This window comes from Lonchura striata, chromosome 1 (genome assembly GCF_050655825.1).
Source record: "Lonchura striata isolate lonStrDom1 chromosome 1, ASM5065582v1, whole genome shotgun sequence".
In the NCBI taxonomy this organism is placed as follows: Eukaryota; Metazoa; Chordata; class Aves; order Passeriformes; family Estrildidae; genus Lonchura; species Lonchura striata.
Window position 1 is genome coordinate 105,128,721 of NC_140703.1, and position 16,413 is coordinate 105,145,133.

Sequence of the window (16,413 nt, forward strand, 5' to 3'; positions counted from 1 at the left end):
TCACAGCAAAGAAACCATGCAGAAATTTATCAGAAGGGTTATATGCAAAAACTATGTGCTACTTCACTGGAAACCAATGGCACCAGTCCAGTAACTAACATATGCTATGGCAACGGTGACACCACATGGGAGTGATGGGCCGGGCTGCAGGGTGAAAGGAAGTGCTAAGCAGAGTACACAGTAGACGGAGGGAGCTATTCCAGGTTTATCTTCCCAGTGCTATTTTTAAGTTTTCAGATTAAATCTGATCTCAATTCAGTCCTTCTTTCCACACATTTGGGAGTCAGCTCAGCACACGCACATGGAAAATGCTTTCCAGTTACAGCATGAACAAGCTGAGCAGGAGGGATCCACTGCAAGATTGCCATCCAAATCGCCATCTGCCCAAGGGGAGGGACAGCATGTAGTTGCACTATTCCTGGAGCAAAGAAAGGAGCAGGTAGTTACCAAGTCTTCCTTGCCCTCTGCAGAAAGTTGGTACAGCCCACCTCAGGAGGTTTGTTCCTGCACTGGCTTGTTCATGCTGCCAATGGCTTTAACAAAGCCAAACTTCTTGTGTACCTGCCTCAAAGTTTCTTTAGTGCAAGTCCACAGATTTTGGGGTGTGGAGGAGAGAAACAACAACAACAAAAACGGGACTAAAAATGTGGTACCCTGAAACAGGAGAAAGATAAGATGAGAATACATTTCTTTTTTTACAGCCATGGCTTTGTCCTAGCCTACATCTTCTGAGGACATTCACAGGCCAGCCCTATTTTTTACTGTTTACCATGACACAGTTCCTTCAAGTAACAGAGTACTTAGGATAAATGTCAGACATTTTTTATGGAAAAAGTAGTCTGAACATCTATTCTTTACAAAGGCTTTTGTAAAAAATATTTGGCCACTTAACAGTGGAATTGGACCATTGAAAAAGAGGAAACTCCTGCAGCCTGTTTTCTGGAATGAATGATCTGTCTCCGAAGAGCAGTTCACAGAGCAAGCTCCTAAGACTGCAAAAGGAAAAGGCTGTTTAGTTACTCAGTATAATCTCTACCATAAGCTCTATCTTATCCACAGGTGTAAAGTAACGCTATCTGATCTGAAACCATCCGTAGAGCTGCTAAGTAAACATATAAAAACCTTAAACTGTAACTAAAAGTGTTGCCAATTATTAGCTGTTGTCAGTGGAAATGAAGGTGTAAGAAAATTCAAGAAAAGGTCATTTCATTCCTCACTTTGCCTCCTGGCTCTCAGCTGCTTTTACTCCAGAAGTGGTCAGACCCCAGAAGCTGTTCAGTTTCTTACCATGTTAAGAAGCTGCCCTAAAAGGCATAGACAGATAGCTTATTCCAGAGAAGCCTCTTCCTCTCCAACATGTCCATGACACTCCCTAGCTTTCATGGGGGAGTAGAGAACTGCTCCTGCAAACCAGGACTGCTCCTGCAGACCCACTCAGATCAGCAGGATTCCACTTTGCCATGGCACAGAAACTGGGGAGCAGCCAGTTCCACCAGCAATGCTCTCTTTCCCCGCTGTCAGAGAAGCAAGAAGAGCTGCTAGGGAAGCTGAGCGCTGAGTCTGACATTTACAAACTAGGAACAAGGCTAGCTGCAATGTCTGCAAGCATAGAACTTTCATTCACAGGTTCCAAATGTTCTGCTTCACAGAAGTCAAAAGCTCCCACTGGTCCCTCAGGAGCCTACCTGGGATCAGAAAATAATTTTATCTAGCACAGAAGACAGGTGGATGTTACCATGGTCAGGTTTGGCACATTCCTGGAGGTTGGTAGTTCATTGGACAATATCACCATTATGTTGGGTTTGCTTCTCTGTTACATGGATGCATAATTTAAGACAGTGAGATGAAACTTAGCACACAGAATTCTACTTGCTTTATTCCTAACTCAACAATTGCAGTCATTCAGTCATTTTATATCTATATACAGCACTTAATCCATACTGCAATAACCCACGTACCATGTTATATTGCTGCACTGAGACTTTGCCAGTTTCAGATCAGTCACCTCTGTCAAGTCCCATAGGATAAGAGGGCCTGTAAGACCTATTCAAAATAAGTTTTTTACCCTGCTTGGCCACACATGCTCTAACTTCCATCACCAACGAGGTGCCAGGGGAAGAGCAACTGATGTTGAGAAAGGCTGTTGGAAATGGTATTCCTGCCTGTGTCATACCAGCTGCTGAACTTCTGCTCTTTTGTCATCTGAATCTGCCTGGACAGCCTCTTATTTTAATTGCTGTTACTTTCAATGACATTAATCTGGGGGAGGGAACTTAGAGTTAAAGCAGCATATTTTATGTTTGTAGAAATTATAATCATGTTCAGAGAGCAGATTAAAAGGGTTCTCATAATGATGGCAGTGAAGGCAGAAGATAGAGCTTTCATTTCCATAAAGCATTAAGCAAACCCTACTTTACTGCCAACACAATCTGCTGCTGGCTCTAACTATTTATGTTTATTTTTATGTATTTATTATGTGTTTGTCCCCTGCTGTCAAGGAGACAGGCTTCTGCTCCTTACCTTTCAGGAATGCATTAATCCTGGTGATTGGTTAATGTACAGGGAGGGAACAGAGCAAGGGGAATACAAACTGCAGCAACCTAGTGCAGTGTAAATCCTGAGAACAAGCTGAACTGCATAGAGATGGAATCTGGGAACTGTTCTTAATCCTGACAATTACAAGCAATGAGAACACACAGAACCCAAAATAACACTCCCAGGTAATAGCATCCCTTTTTGGTTTCTCTCCAAGTGGAAATTTTATTAATGCATCCCAGGTAGGGGTTTTGAAACAACAGAATACAAGTTGATTCAGAGTTAATTCTCATTTCTGCAGAGTTAATTCTCATTTCTGCTGCTGGCCCCAAAAAAGCAGGTGTCGTCATGGGCTGTTGGCTGCCTCCTCCTGTGCACAGGGCACAGTGATTAGAACAGCATGAAAAGCCCAGTGAAGCCACCAGAGCTGGCACGGGGCAGTGTGCCTAACAGAAAAGCAGTGGGGGAAATAGTCCCTTGATGGCTGATGTCACTGTAAATAAGCCTTAGGTTAGCCCAGAAAAATTCAGTTAAAACCTTACTTTTTTCCTGTTTGCTCAGATGCCAAATTTGCTGAAACTCCACTGGCTGTATGACTAATCATGCCTTTTAGTATTTCGCCCCCTGTGATGAACCTAAGTGAAGTTACATTCAGAACACTCATTACAAACCCAAAAGCACTGAAGGAGAAGACAAGGAAGGGAATCCTATATTCTGAAATTTCCTGTTCCTGTCCAATTAAACATTTGTCATCTTCTAAACCCTATGAATGCCTTAACTTTTAAATTATTTTTAATGATGTGATAGTTTAATTCTTTCCATGCTGGGTCATCATAGGAACATCAGTAATCCAATCAGATGTTTTGGGAAGTGAATGGATCAGGTACACAAATGAGCTCTAGTAACAACAATTTAAATGTCTCCCCCACTCTATACCTCCTCTCCACAGCCTCCATAGCAACCACGTTTTTGAGAATGTTTGCAAAGATTCTCAAAAATTCAACCTACAGGGAAAAGTAAGCCCCTAAAATCACATTGAAAATCTGAAGCAGGAAAAACAAAGAATTCTTGCACAAAGCACAAGAAAGGAGCATCACAACATCTGAACCTCCAAGTCACACATCAAGTCAAATTTTACAGTTTTCAATTCAATCAGTGCCAGTTTTCAGCATCATTATAGCTTTGTGATGCCTTTAAAAACTATGAGGGAGGGAGGGAGCGCATTTCAGTGCAGCTCTACTGAAACCTGGGTCTAATGACAAGTTAAAGTAATTTATAACCCATAAAGCATTCACAGCAAGGCCAGTATCACAGTATCTAGTGATATTTATGAGTTTGCAGGTCCCAGTTCTATTAATATGATTAATATGTAGATTATTAATGAGATAAAAGAGTGTTTATTGTCTTTAATTAAAAATCCTAAACAAGCATTCTGCAACCTACTGACATCTGGAATTATGGTTTGTGTAATCTGCAGATTTTGCTTTGTTGGCACAGAATGGGTCAGATCATAAGTGGTTTATAGTGCTCTTTAACATACAGCTATGGCATGAATAGGCTGAAAAGACAGATGCTAGGCAAGTCAGCAGTTTACTGATTTGACATTCACTGCATTTGCAAGGTTAACACAACTTCTGTCCTGAACAAAAAGAAATCAGGGGCATTCCCACTGAACCAGATGAGTGCTGGTGTTTGCAAGGAATAAGGGCACTGCTGTCACACAAGAACCTGCATTATGGCAGAGAAAAAGCCCAAAGGGTAAATATAAAATTCTCTGCTTCCTGAGGCAGCATTTGTGCAAAATGTATGCATGCATAAATACTTCTAAACATTGTTTTATTGCCTTTCATTTAGGGAAAAATGTGGTGATTACAGAAAAGCAAGCATCAAACTTTCTTTAAAAATAAATTATAGTATCAAGCCTAAATTAGCAAATCTGGAACTGCTCTAATATCCTTCTGAACCTAAATGTGTGTTATAAGACGTCTTTTATATAGAAGGCATACCTTGAGTTAACACAAAAAGCAAGGAATCTGATCTGGAGTAAGGTACTTAAGCCATGCAGAGGCGAGGTTTCAAACCAGGTCTATGTATACCAGGTAATAATAACACATACATCCCTAGAGAACCAGGCAAAGCCAGTGTGAAGGCACACTTCCTGCATTGATCTCCTCTTTTTACAAAGTGCAACAGCAACACTTTGACTCTATTTTGCTGGAATGGAATTTCTGGCATTGTGTGTTGTCCAGTGCCTCTGCTGGCATTTTGTTTTGGATCTCTCTAGATCCATGCCACAGCAGCAGCAGCATTACCCTCATGATATAGTGCTTCAATCCCTACAACTGTGTATCATTAGTGGGAAATCATTTTAATACTCTTGTAAACACCATCAGAGAGCCAGGAGACTATTTGTATTTGTTTTACTGTCACAGACTAAACCGCCTTATTCCAACCCTGTCCATCAAATTAGTGTTGGACCAGGTTCAAAGCACTCCAAAACTGCCAACTCCAGTCTGGCTTGAACTTTAATAGAACCAGGGAACCATTTTCTGGTGCAGACACTGCAAGCATATCAGTTGCAAATACATGTATTAATAAGGTGCCCTTGCTCCATCACACAGAAGGCTGCAATCCCCATGTTGAAGGCACAGCACTTTGCTCCTCCAAAGGCTTTATTACAGGTTTTATACTTCCTATTGGCAGAACTTTTCATTTTCCCCACATGGAGAAAATGTAGGTGTATAAAATATTGGATAATCTTCTTACATAAAATATCTTACATTTTTATGTAAGAATTCAGTCTATATTTAGTCCAAAGTCTTCCCCTCTGAGGTAACTTTTGGTTTTAACCCAGGGAGAAGGAGAAATCTTGGCAGAATGTTGAAAGAGAGATTTTCTGACCTAGTCACTGGAAGAGATGGTATGATTTTTAGATAAAAGTTATACTTTTCTTTCAAAAAGACTGAATATTCAGTTCAGCCCACCAAAGTTAGCTATAAAACACAAAACTGTTGACCAAAACATGTTTGCTGAGAGGGGTTTTCAAGCCTTAGCTGAGTGGGAGGAACAGAAGGTCACCTGGGAGCACAGGTAGCCAGGGAGCTGAAAACACCATCCCACAGAGCCACGAGGATCCAGTTACCTCAGCACAGTGAGGTGGCACTGACAGCTGCAGAGCACCTGGGAGGGTGCACTGCTGTGGTGGTGCACCTCAGTCTGCACTTCCAGCTCGTCCTTTAGCCACTGCTGCTGGAAGTTCAGAAGGAAGCCTCATCTGCCCAGTCAAAGTCTGGATCTATATTAAAAACATTTGCCAGAAAGAACTGCAGTCACAGAAAACAGAAAGACACAAAGGTGATTAATTCATTTTTTTCAAAAAAAAATTGTCTGTGAGCAGTTCCCAGAAGCAATGCTGGTAGCAAGAGAAATTCTGAGTGACTGCACACTCAAACACATTTCTTTTAGCCTTCATTTTTGATCTTTTTTTTTTACTTTCTGTCAACAGCAAAATGTTCAAAGCTAAGCTCCACTGCTCATGGAAAGCAAGACGTTAACTCGCCTCTCAGCTGCAATCAAAATTTGAATTGTATGTTTAATAAATTGGGGTTGTGATGGTTAGTAGAAAGAGCTAACAAAAGTATCTCTTAGGATTTGCATAGCAGTCCTATACAGGAGGAGCTTCCAAGTACAACTATCAAATATTCACAAGTGCTTGTAACCTTTTCACTTGCGTCCAGATGCTCTCCCCTGTACCATGCTGTGCAGGAACTGCCACTAAAATCAGCACAATTCCCAACAGAAAATGCTACTCAGCTTGAGTAAAGGTGACAGAATCGAACCCTTAGAGGGGGAGGATGAGAAAACTCAGTATTAGTTTGAATAATTAATGTATCTGAGAATATCCTAATCTCCTTATGAAGAGAGAGGCAAAATCTAAATACATTATTCATTATGAATTATTCAGTCAGCTGTGTATGAATTATCCTGGGAATATTTCACTGGCTTTTAGAAATTCTTTCTTAGAACAAATAAATCTAGCTTGGGAAAAATATCCTCTTTAGTGGCCAACCACATTTTCAAACTAGTCTGTCAGCCAAAGATAAATTTAAAATGTTTCCTAGCATTTATATCTACTGTAGCATCATCTAGGAATCCAAGCAATACATTTGCATCATAGTAGCATCATGTAGGAATCCCAGCAATAGCTTCTCATTATCTTCAGTGCAGTACAAAGATGTGACTATAATGCTGTTAGACTCAAATGAAAGTGTGAATGTATTCTAACACCACAAGATTTTATGAGACCAAATTTAAAATTCTGGAAAGAAGGACTAATTGTTGACTAAGCATACAATTGTATATGCACACCTTCAAGACCATCTCCGTGAAAATTAATGTGTCTTCAATGTCACACCTGCCACATGAAGTGAGGCAGAACTTTTCCTAGGAATCCTTCACTAAGCCCTACTGCCAAAACCCCAAACGCTCAAAGGAAGGATGCATTTATGAATAAACAAGATAGCTGGATTTAATTTTCTGAGCTCTGAAATCCCTTGAGTGCAATATATTCACTATTTTTTTTCTCAGAGATTTGTACAGTTAAAATTATTAGGGTGGGAGAGGTTTAATATATTCATGTATAACAAAGCAAGCCCACTCCAAAATTATCAAAGGCATCAGATCAGGCAACCTAAATGTCTCCATTCTTTGCATCCCTCTACTTTTTTGTTTGGTAGGACAATTTACAGAAAACAGTGTGTCCCTGGTAGACTATAAAAAGGTAACACAGCAGATGTAGCAGCTTTTCGTTTGCTTATTCTAGTGCAATGAAAGGCCTATGAGATGGACTAGTGGGTATGTCAGGAGTTTAAAATTCTTACCTGAGAGCAAAATCTTAGTACCACAATGCCACAAGAAAAGTGTCACCAAGCTCAAAAAAAGAAACAAGCTGGAAAAAAAGTTAGCCTTTTAAGTCAAGACAGGACAAGGAAAAAGGGAGGATAGGAACTAACATCACAGATGGAAAATGGAAAACAGCTATGACAGATCTCAAGCTTCAGTGAGAAACTGCTCTGTCTCAGAAGGGGGACCTTTTGAATCACATTTGTGATTCTTACTTCACTTATTTGAGGTCTATTTAGCTTTAAATCCTGTGTTCATTCCTGGATATTTTCTCTCTCTTAATTAAACCTTCATATCATACTTTTATTAAGATAGAGGCAAAGCCTGTACCTTCCTCATTCTCTTAAGGTTATCTTCTGAAATAGGATTGAATTCTTTTAATGGAAAAAGACGGGGGAGAGAACTGCTAAACCTATGGGAAAGTTGTAATTCCACAGTTATTTCTAAGAATACAAAAGATTGTTGTATCTTGTATCTGGACAATCCAATTAGCTTAATGTCTGGGAATTAAGCAGGCTGCTGATCATGTTGGAGAACTGACCTATTTCAATGGAAACCTGTTTTATTTGCACAGCAGTCTTACTTTGGCTCAGTAGCTGAGTCTCCAGAATCATCGTGAAATTAACCATGGGCCATCACTGCTCAAAGAAGGAATGGTAACTTGTTCTGGAAAATCACAGGCACTATAATACCTGTTCACTGACTGGTATGCACCACAAAAATTATGTGGTCAGATTTTAATATGGGTATCCCCAGTTGCTGAATTCACAGGTTGTTTTCTAAACAAGTAATTAGCTAATGGCCTCCAGATCAATAAAATATTTGTGAAGTTTTTCCATTTCAGAGTGTGAAAAGAAGTCTTGCTGGTTTCAAAATTTTCAATAAATACATCTCTCAGAAGCAAATTTCCCTCCCCTTTCCCTTCCTTTTTTCATCCTTGAGTGACATGGAGTGACATGGAGTTACTGAGTGTTGTCACAACTTAGAAACTGTGTTTTGGAGGGAGCTTTTCCTCCTGTGTGTGGTTTGCTTCACTAGCTCGCTCCACACTTAGGAGTGCTTCCAGCTGCAACGAAGAGCAGAACAATACAAAGCTGGCTCCCCTCTGCCACCCACTGCAGGTGCTTTTCCTGTCAGCAAAGGTGCCAGAGCTCTGGACTCTCCAGGGTGCCACACACTTCCATGGATGGCCATGGCCTCAGTCACAGCTCATCCCCCTCAGAGAAGGGATAAAGAGCCAAAAAAGGTTGTTGGCCATGCTGGGACAGCACCATACACAGCACAGGGGCTCTCTCACTGAGAAACGTTGCTCTCTTCTTCCTTTCTTTAGTGTAGTTTACGATGCTTAAAACATTTGCATTTACCTCCACAGGCCCTCCTGATACTCTTCTAATCAGTAACAACAGAAGTAAAAATTACAGGGAAGTACATCTTCATGAACAAGAATTAGCTAAATGTTTGGTAAAGAACAGGTTGTTCAGAGAAGTTGTGGATGCCCCATCCCTGGAGATATTTAAGGCCAGGTTGGATGGAGCTATGAGCAGCCTGGTCTAGTGGAAGTTGTCCCTGGCAAGGATATTGAAACTAGATGATTTTCAAGGTCCTTTTCATTCCAAACCATTCTATGATTCCATGATATTAAGAGGCGTAGTCATTCAATCTAAAGGTAATAAAATATGTAATTGCCAGAAATACATAAATTTAATAAATAAGAATCTTATGTGGCACTCTTCATAAACAGACCTCAAGGAGCTTTGTATGGGAGATCACTCTCACTCTCATAAAGACAAAGACCACTTATTTTCTATTTTATTAAAAATGCCATTAGAATTTAAATCCAGAAGGTGACGCATCTCCCTGAAATTTCCTCTACATCTTGAGCATATATATGGTCATATATATAAGTTGGATGAAGAACAGTCAGGCAAGGAAAGAAATTTACTCATAAGGGAAAGAACTGGCCTCATATGAGGCACCAGAACTATTTCTCTTCTTGACCATTTTAGCAGTTCTGAGCAGAAGGCAGTTTAATTGCTCATGTCTTTCACGATATAAAATGTCTTAAGGCATAGAAGGTCATCTCTCATTTCCTCCATAAAATAGTTTACCACAGAGTTTTTGCAGGAAGGGATATACCAGAAGATTACTGGCTATTTGGATTACTCATCAGGGTCTGATAGTATGGCGTGTTTAAAAGAATTATGAGAAAATAAAAAATAATGTCCACATTCACTGGCAAGAAAAAGAAGTTGGCACACTGTAAAATGTGATGTTTCCTGCTAAAAGATCCCAACCTCTTTCATTCATCCAGTGGAAACTGCTTGGTGCCTGAACCCTCTCGTGCAGCAGTAGGCAATAAAGCTCTCACAGGTGGAGAATTAGCCCAGCCATCAGGGCAGCGTGCTTCTTACTTCTCTCAGTTGGCCCTATCTCTGCTTTGAACATTTCACTTGATAGATAATTCAGCAAGTCAGCATGCTACCTTTTCAGTGATTTTATTCGCTCTAGTCAGAGCTGTGCTGCAGGATGCAAACAAACCCTGGGGAAGCCGTGTGCTCCAGCCGGGCGCGGCTGGCTCCCGCGCTGTTCTGCCGCCGCTGCCAGCCGCCAGAGCGGAGCTGGATGCCATCAATGCCACATCCCACCAGTGCCAGCATTTGTCATTCTGGGAAAAGTGACACGGCTCAGAAATTATATAACTTTAGAAGGAAATTCGTACAGCAACCAATGCATACTGGTCCCTGAAAGTAAAATTGTACTTCAACCAGTAGCTAACCTGCCAGTGCCCACACACTCCAGCTTTGAGGGGAAGCCTTATAATTAGAAGAGCAGCATTTATTGAGGTGGGTGGTATCTGTATCAGGCTTCAGTCCTAAGGATAGATATGTCATCTTAAATGTTACCTGAATATCTAGGAAGGTGTAAGATCTTTGGAAGCTTTTAATCATTTTGGAGCTCCTTTTAGGATGAACTTACTGTCTCTGCCTTCTGTTTTGCTTTTCTTCTCAAGTTCTTTGATTTATCTGATCCACATTTTGCTCCAGCTGAAGCCAGTGGAAGTTTCACCTTTGATTTCACCGAGCTTTGGCCTTGCCTATATAGAGGAATTAACCTTTTCTGATGAGGGTAGTTGGGTGTTAATGGTATAAGACAAGGAAAAGGCAAAGGTCATGGACAGGAGGATGTGTGTCTCCTGTACACAGATTAGATAAAGCAGAACAGAAGGGGAGAACAAGTAGACACTGACAGATGCCAACACTACAAAGCCATCATGCAAGGCTAGATGTTGAGGGAGAAAAGGATAGGGTCCCATATCAAGAAGAAAAAAAATTCAGGCCAGTGGCATCATAAGAGACATTACACTGCTACATATTTATGGGCTCTGGTGTGGATTGGGGGTGCTGCTGCCCCAGCTCAAATCCTCTCTATCTCCTGTGAGGGGAAAGACCACCTCGATCTTTGAGCCTGTTGGGTTTGTGCCAGAATATCCACTGAATCTATGTGATTTTAATACTGCTCTATGTACTTGTCACAACTACAAGGAGCTCCATTTTCAACTACTCACAGGACCAACCCGGGCACATAAAACATAAAAAAACGTTAAATAAAAAACCAAAACATAACACATAAAAAAATTTCATGCTAGAGTTTGTGTTTGCCACTGGGGCCCACCTTGTTCACCTGCCCATTTTACAGATGTGTCCAAAAGCTGGAAGTAGCACCCTTATGTTGACATCCTGTCTGCATCTCCATTCTCTCACCGCAGCACCTGCCACGTTTGCTGGGAAGGGTGTCCAAAAAGAGAGAAATTATTTACAGAAGGGAAAAGGATTTATAAACAATGAGTCATTCATATTCCCTCTGAGACAGAGGCAAATCTCAGCAGCTACAGAAAGGAACATAAATGCCAGTGGAGAGGGTTTGGAGGGAACCATAATGTGCAATGTTTGAGCCTCCAAACATGACCCTTTGGGGCAGTTACCTGTCTGCTATGGATTTTAGGTCCCAAGCCTTAAGCTCATATTCCAACAAAGTTAGGAAATGAGCCAGCACTGTGGTGAAAGCTAGAAATATTGCAGCCCACAATGCATTTTTTGTAGAAATGAAGCTCAGGTTCATATTATACTGAAACTTCTATTATTTTCTGGTAAGCGTTTTCTGATATACTTTGTAAGAAAATTATGATAGATAGCTCAAGTTCTCACCTTGCATTTGGACATTTATTAGGGAGTGAAGTCTCTTTTGGGGGGTATTAATTGTCACAGGTGGCTACAGATCAGTGAGGTATAAGACCATTTATTTGTTTGATAGCCTGTAAAAACGTCAGGTAAATTTATCCTAGTATCTTAATGCTGAGAGATACAAAATGCAGAAGATACAAGGAAAAGGGAGAGGAAGGAGTACAGGAAGACTTTGAGCCAGGGAATACAGAGTGTGTCTTCACATCCTTAAACTGATCCAAGTGAGTGAGGACCACTTACAGGTGCTTTGGTCCAGACACTACTTCTGTTTGGAATGCAAAATAAGACTGTGCATGGCTGCCCTCTAATCTGTAGCAAATACAAACTACCTAACCACTACTAAGTGGCAGAAACATTTACTTAGCAGTTTCTCAGACAAATCTTCCCTTTGCATGATGACAGATTCCCTTGTAACAACAGTCTAGAGATTTGCTTGGTTGACTTATTGATTATTGAAAGCAGTGCTTTAATGCTGACTTTCCCAGAAGACCATGCAGCATGTTTGATTTTAACTATCCCTTGACATTAGTAAGTGTAAATATTCATTTTCAGAATTTAAGCTTATTAGGCACATATCTACAAAAGAATAATGGTTCATGCAAGATGAAAGCAACCAGGGATTTCGTCAGATGAGATCCAATAAGAAAATGAATGTTATAAGCTCTTGGTCTCCATCTGTTATCAAGCAAAATGAGCTTAAAATATTGGCAGTGATTAGCCTGGGAGCATTCAGGCAATATATTCTCCATATTGATGAGGTCCAGTTCTTGCAAAGATAGGCACATTATATATATATATATATATATATATATATATATATATATATGTGTGTGTGTGTTTGTGTGTGTGTGTGTGTATGTATAAGTATGTATGTGTATGTATGTGTATGTATATGTATATGTATATGTGTATGTATATATATTTAAACACACACACATATTCTTGCTTCCATGAATTCAGAGCCCTTGTAGGATACCCAAATGTGTAAGTATTTACAGAATACTAGAATAATAGAATAGAATACTAGAATAATAGAATCAAGGCTTAAAAGTACCATGGTACCACAGACCCAGAGAGCTGCTGCCTTGCCAGTGGATAAACTAATGGTTAAAAATACATTATTTCTCTCCATTTTGACTGAGAATTATTTTTACAGTAAAAAAGGGAATAAAATCAGTTGTGAGGTTTTTTATACAGCTGTCATGGCTGCCTTCTCACAGTATCAATGCCTTAGCTACAGGGAGAAAGGGTTTGGCCACAGCACTGCCAGGGCAGGGGGGAGGAGGGCAAGTCAGAGCAGGGACCCCTCCCCACATTCCCATCCCCCTGCCCAGCGGTGACAAGCAGAGCTGGACTGGGAACCGGCCCCAGCCATGGGAATGGAGCAGTTCTGGGGCCAAGCAGGGATCCAGAATCAGGGAAAGATGTGGGCAGGAGTGGGCAAAGCTGCAGAAAGCTCGGACAATGACCAGGGTGAGGGCTGAAGCTGAAATGCAGCTGAAGCTTGGGGAGGCATCCTGGCCCCACTAAGGTTTCCTGCAACCTTCCTCACACAGCTCTGCCCCTGAGCTCACACAGGGCTGCTCCCCTGCACCCTGCAGCGCTGGCCTTGGGCACACTTCTCAAAACACTCTGGGGCTCTGCATTTCTTCAGGACCCCATAAGAAAAGCACAACACTTTATATATTTTAGAAGACACTTTTTCTTCTCTGTGTGAAAAAATCCCAACAGTGATCATGAACAATAGTTCATGTTTTTGGTGATCACGAGTTATATTTTTCTTTTTGGTTTTTGTGGCTGTTGGAGTTTTTTTCTCAGATAAAAATGTGATTTCTGGTATGTTTTTTGCCTGTTTTGTAGAAAAGGCCTTTAACATCTTTAACTATTGTATTTCTTTTAACTCCACATAGTGAACAGTACTGAATTGCTGCCATAAAATATGAGTCCCCTAAGGAGACAGACATGATTACCATATTAATATTCCATGTAGTAACAAATATACAAAGTGGTAACTCATTGCTCGGGGAAGAAACACACTCTGATGATTAAAGAAACACATCTGGGAGAAAGGCTGCTATTAACACCAGTGTAAGTGACTGGACATACAGCAAGCAACAAACCACTTGAGGGTGGGACAGAAGTTTTATGGATGGGTGGAGACTACGAATATGAAATTAGACAACCCCCATGCTTCTAGAGTATTCAGTAATAAGAATGACCATAAATGTCCTTCATCTGATATTTGTATTCACAAATGCTATGAAAACCATGACATAATGCCTCAAGCAGAAATAAATTTTTAAACATCTTTCTCCTTGAGAAGAGGCTTCTTGAATGACTTTCTATCCCTCTTCATGAATGATAGGATTTCGTGGAAAGATGTCATATTTTGTTCATTTTGGCTCCTAACCCACACACTTTTTGGTTCTGCCATTCTTGGTATGTCTCTAGTCATCCTATATATGCATTCAGCAATCCCTTATTGCATTATTATTATTATTATTATTATTATTATTATTATTATTATTATCCCATAGATATATTTATTAACAAAGATTTTGATCCTGCTCTGCCAGGTTGCTGTTGTGCAGCCAGTGGAATCACATCTGCCCTCTCTCACCCCACAGCAGTGTTGCCTAAGCCCACCTTTCCACCCTGGCATTGCCCTTTTCCACTCCTGTAAGGTTTCCAAAACCCATCCTGAGATGAGACAAACTCCCTCTCACATCAGACTCTTCTGGACAACCCTCTGGACTGCTGACAGTGCCATCTGTAAGCAGTGCCCTGGCACAGGTGGCACAAGAGAAGCACTGCTAAGGCACCCCTTATCTTTTAGCAATCTTCTAATGAGCATGTTTCAAAAAGCTTTAGATTCAAGAAACAGAGGCATGAAACACCTTTAGCAGACCTCAATGGAGAAAAGTTTGTGTGCAACAGCCCTCCATCTCAATTACTGGTTTAAACATAGCCAGGAATATTTCACATTAAGCTTCTAAGTTTGGTGCCAACAAAGGGAATTGCTAAACTGAAATTGCTGGAAGCTATTACAGTGAAGGAATGATGCTTCTCTCTGTCTCTGTCTTGATGTAAGTATATGAAATATATGTGAAATGTTTTTCAAAATTACTGTAAGCCAGCCTCTAGGAAGCCTCTGATAAGGGCAGTTGTGTACTTTGCAGAAGAAGGCCTATCTATGTAATTTTTACCTGCTTCATTTATAGGGTAGCCATTTTAAACCCTAAATGATTAAAGATACTTGAAAAAGGCCACCATCTCCTGATAAGCAGCATCTGAGCTAACAACACTTTTCTTTCTAAAGCTGTTAGTGTTATTCTATTGATTTCAGGGTTTCCCACCACTTTTGCACACAGACTAGCAGTTTGCTTTGTTGCAAAGAGGGTGAATCCATCTTTTCTCCATGGTCATAGTGCCCAGGGGCAGTTGCCAAGGCCCAAATTACAGCAAGAAAGATTTGGACTGGATAATAGTGGGAAAACTGTTCTAACAGTAGAATTCCTAAGTCACTGCACTATTCATTCAGGAGAATGTCGACCCTCTCATGCTGGAGATTTTGAAGAACTGGGAAAACATTTGGCAAGAATTGTGCAAATATATCTATGAGGGGACAGACTAAGGGCGGCTTCTCAGGTTTCTGGGTGTCTATGAACCTCTGAGAAAGAACATGTCTTAAAGCATTAGACTGAAATAGAAGGGCAGTTTTCCTTTTCAGACAGTCCCAAAAGAAAAGCAATATTCCTGTACCTCACAGTACTGCAATGAACTCAGCTGTGAAAGCTGTCATAACAACATTCATCCAACTGTGCATTACAAAATGCACACTCAGTTACCACAACCAATGTAAGACTAAATGTGTGTTTACCTACAGCCGTTCCCCGCCCAGCCTTGCATTTTTCTGCAGGCATTGACTGATAGGTACAATTACAGTGGCTTCATGCATAATTCAGTGCGCAAAGACCAGGCTAGGTTCATAATTTTTTTTTTCCCAAGGAAGCATCAATCTTCTCCTTAGGAAGAGAAAAACAGGAAAAGACTGGTTAATAAAAATAGCTGGCAAGCAAGCTAGCTACCACCACTAGTCCAAGTGTTTCAGGTATAATTCATTCCATTTCAGCTGCAACATTTAAGACATATAATGAGCGTCACACAGTGATGTGCATACTCCCACACCCATTGAAAGTGGATCATACATCAATATACCATATACTATAGTCACTACCTGTTTTTTGAGTCTCCATTTCTTCATAAAGACTCAGCAATTTTACCAGATTCTGTGGAGTTTATCTAGATTTACTTTGGCAGAAGTGTACTGCAGAGATGTCTGTTTCACTCAGAAGTCATTTAGTTCTTAGAGAGAAAGGTTTGGCTGAAAACAGCATAGAAATCCAAAGATTCAGTGTGTTGGGAAAAAACAGAGCAACCCATCATAACCAAGCAAAAGATTTTCAGTGACTAATGCCATAACTTGATGGTAGTAATGAATTTATCAGAGAGCTTGGGAGTATATCAGAACAAGATGCTTGACTCACAAATAAACCTCTTTAAGGGATGTCATATTCACAGGCCAAGATTCATAGCCTGCATTTATTCTTGCTAAATGCCGGGCACTTGGTGCATAAAAAAAATCATCTGAATTACAAATTTTTATTTTTCTTTTCTTTCTTTTTTTTTTTTTTTTTTTTTTTAATTAGGCTTCTGGATTGGTCAATCATGCCAT